Below are 3090 nucleotides of genomic sequence, written 5' to 3'. Positions count from 1 at the left end.
GCCGCCCCGCTGCCCCACCACCGCCACCACCACCACCACCACCTCCACCACCTCCACCATGCCGCGCACAGCCCGCGCCACAGGTCCTGGCTGCCGGGTGGCGAACCGCTGCTGGAGCGGGCAATCTGCGGCCAGACGGAGCTGGCAGGCATCAAAACACTGCGGCCGGGCACGCTCGCTGGCAGCCGCGCAGGCGAGCGGACGGGAAAAGCCCCGGCGCGGCGGCAGCCTGGAGCCCGTGCCTGCGGCGTGGAGCCCTGGAACCTGAAGACTGCGCCTGCGGCATGGAGCCTGGTGACCATCTCACCTGGAGCCTGCACCTGCGGTGCCTGGAACCTGCCCCTGTAGCGTGGAGGCTGGAGCCCGTGGAGCTGCTCGGGCTGCGGAGCCTGCCAGCCCGCACCGTCAACAGAGAACCTGTATGAAACCGTCCCGACAGGCACAGAGCGGGCGCGGGCTGGAAAGTCTCGTTTGCGGCGGAGTCTTGTTTTTAAATTTATTGTTGGTCTGGAATTTACTCTGATAGTATTGAGCCACAAGAAGGGAGTGAGAGATAGATAAACAGAGAGCGAGCGAGCAGAGGGAGTGAGGAGAGCCTGCGCCGTCGCCAACGGAGCCTCAGCGAGTCTGAGCGCCTGGTGGGTAGGCAACCCGAACGCACTCCTGCTCTGCGGGACAGCTGCTGGTGTATTCTGCAGGCGGATGGTTGCCTATGCTGCAGTCTGCAGGCGTTCGGAGTCGGAACGCCTGGCGGTTAGGCAACCCGTACACACCTCAGCGCTGCGGTGCGGCTGCTGCCTACGCATCAGGCGGATGTTTGCCTATGCTGATTTATGCAGGCGGCAGGGAGTGCGTTATGATACGAGTAGTGAGGTTTCAGAACCCGGCAAATGCCTGGTGAATATTCCGGTTTCTTCGCTAACGCAAATACATGGTTGGCATTACAAAGAAATTTTTTTCTCACCTCGGGATTAGCAGCCAATATCAGTTGTGTCTAAAAAGGTAGCTTGCTTCCAATTTGATGAACCGTTTGTTCATTGAGTATTGAATAGTAATTTTGCTAGTATGCGTGCAGGCCTGCTTCTTACTGACCCCTCGGAGCACCCCGCTCACACATTCGGGCCGAACCGACCGAAAGTGCGTCGCTCCCGTCGGCTTGTCCTCGGGGATGACCATGAGCATCAGAGAGGTCAGCAGGATGCAGCAGCTATATTGCTTTTAATAATTATCCCATACGTTTGAGTAGAAGGAATTTTCTCAAACATAAAATTAAATTATACGATCACTATGTTAACAAAGATGGCCTCCCCGCCCCGCGAAGGATATTGTGTTTGTGTTGTTCTACCCTGCATCGGCGACATTCCCCTCCCCTCCCCCTTCCCCGTGTTCCGTGCGAGTGATGAAATTCCTTCTGCCGTACGCTACGCCACGGTATGCGTAAAGGCGACAGCACAGTGCGCCGTGTGTGAGTGAGTGTGTGTTTCACAAGGTAACGCGGTGGAGCCAACGCCCCTCTCGCTGTCCACCCGGGCCGGTCATATCAGGGCGTGGCGTGGGGCGCGTTTATATCTCCCGTGGATGCTGACCAGCCAGCCAGTGCGCTACTCGGCTCTGATACAGAGAGGTATACAGGTGTGTGCATACGGTTGTCGCACCGAGCGCGTGGAAGCTCAGGCTGCTCAGCACTGTCACGGTTCTGCCTCCTGCTCCTGCACCACGGCGGCCCGATCAAGTTTCAACTATTCCTAAGAGAGAAAAATTATGAACTGTTTTAAAAAACTCGGTAGTAATTAAGTTCCGTTGTAAACTAATTCTGAAATTCTTATTTCTCTATGAAACTTGTTTGTCATTTTAAACTGCCTAACCTTTAACCTTTATATTTAGGTTTAAATTATACAACTTAAGTTTGCTGTTACGACTGCCGCGTAACATTGTACAGTTAAGTTTACAGAGCGTGCACGGGGGACCTCCGCCCCCCTTGGTGGCCGTGCCTCTCGAATTCTCTCACCTCCATACGACGCAGCGATCTCTCTCCCACTCCCTTCTCTCTCCAGCCGGCCGGACTTTAGCCGGACGGTCCAGCAGCAGCAGCAGCCGCTGTCCCCGGCGGCCCAGAGAGGGTCTTTGTGCGCCAGACGTGCCGAGTCACGGGGAGCTGGCCAGGCCTCCTGGCCAGGCCTCCTGGCCCCGAGGTGTGAAAGTGTCTGTGTCTCTCCCCGGCAGTGGCGTAGAGCGCAAAGGAGCGAGTGATCGTGTCTCCCTCTCTGTATCGTTCTCTTTCTGGCGGCAATAATAACGGGCAACGGTAAAATCTACGACCACTTTTCGGTCTCCCATTGGGAATTTACACCAGTAAACCGAAGTAGAGGAACAACCATGGAACAAACTAGCAGCAAAACAAATCCCACCACCCAGAAATATTTGTACTGCGTTGCTGTAACATAGTGCGCATTCATCTTACTGCGTATATTTTTTTCTAGCAGTGTGTCTTTATATCGTGACCCATGTGGTGGGGGGGATGGATGGCCTCTCCCGGTTACTGTGCGACCCGGACTCGAATATTGAAGGCCGTCTGGCTCGACGGAGCCCTTCAGTCCCCCGCCCTCCTCCCTCTTCTCCCCCTCTTTCACCCTTCATTCTCAAACGCGGAAAAGCCCTACTTTGGCCCCGCACTGAGAACGAAAACTCTGTATTTATAATGACTTTCTCGCTTTGTCTTACATGCTTATTCCACAGTCCTGTTTTTGTTTTAATTTCCACTCGCGATAATCGAATCAGTTTCGACCTCCATACCTATCCCATGCCCTGGTTGCGCTCATTATTGAAATCTGCAGCACGCGTCTTGTGGTTATTGCGTCGCACTGTAATCACTTAATTAAGTAGCACAATTACCCAACTATTCGGAAATAATTCGTCATTCGTGAAGTTCCAATCCACGTTTCAGGCGCAGAGATGTTTAATTCTCACTCTTCGTTTAATATTCGCATCAGGAACGAGGAAGCAGGAGGCAAAAAGACCACACTCCTAATTTTTTTCTTTCGATTTTTCTTTTACTTTTTTCATCAATGCGCGTTCCCGGTCTCGCCCCCC

The sequence above is a fragment of the Frankliniella occidentalis genome, unplaced genomic scaffold (assembly GCF_000697945.3).
Source record: "Frankliniella occidentalis isolate FOCC.00 unplaced genomic scaffold, Focc_3.1 Scaffold490, whole genome shotgun sequence".
Taxonomy (NCBI): Eukaryota; Metazoa; Arthropoda; class Insecta; order Thysanoptera; family Thripidae; genus Frankliniella; species Frankliniella occidentalis.
Note: the sequence above shows the minus strand (reverse complement) of the source record.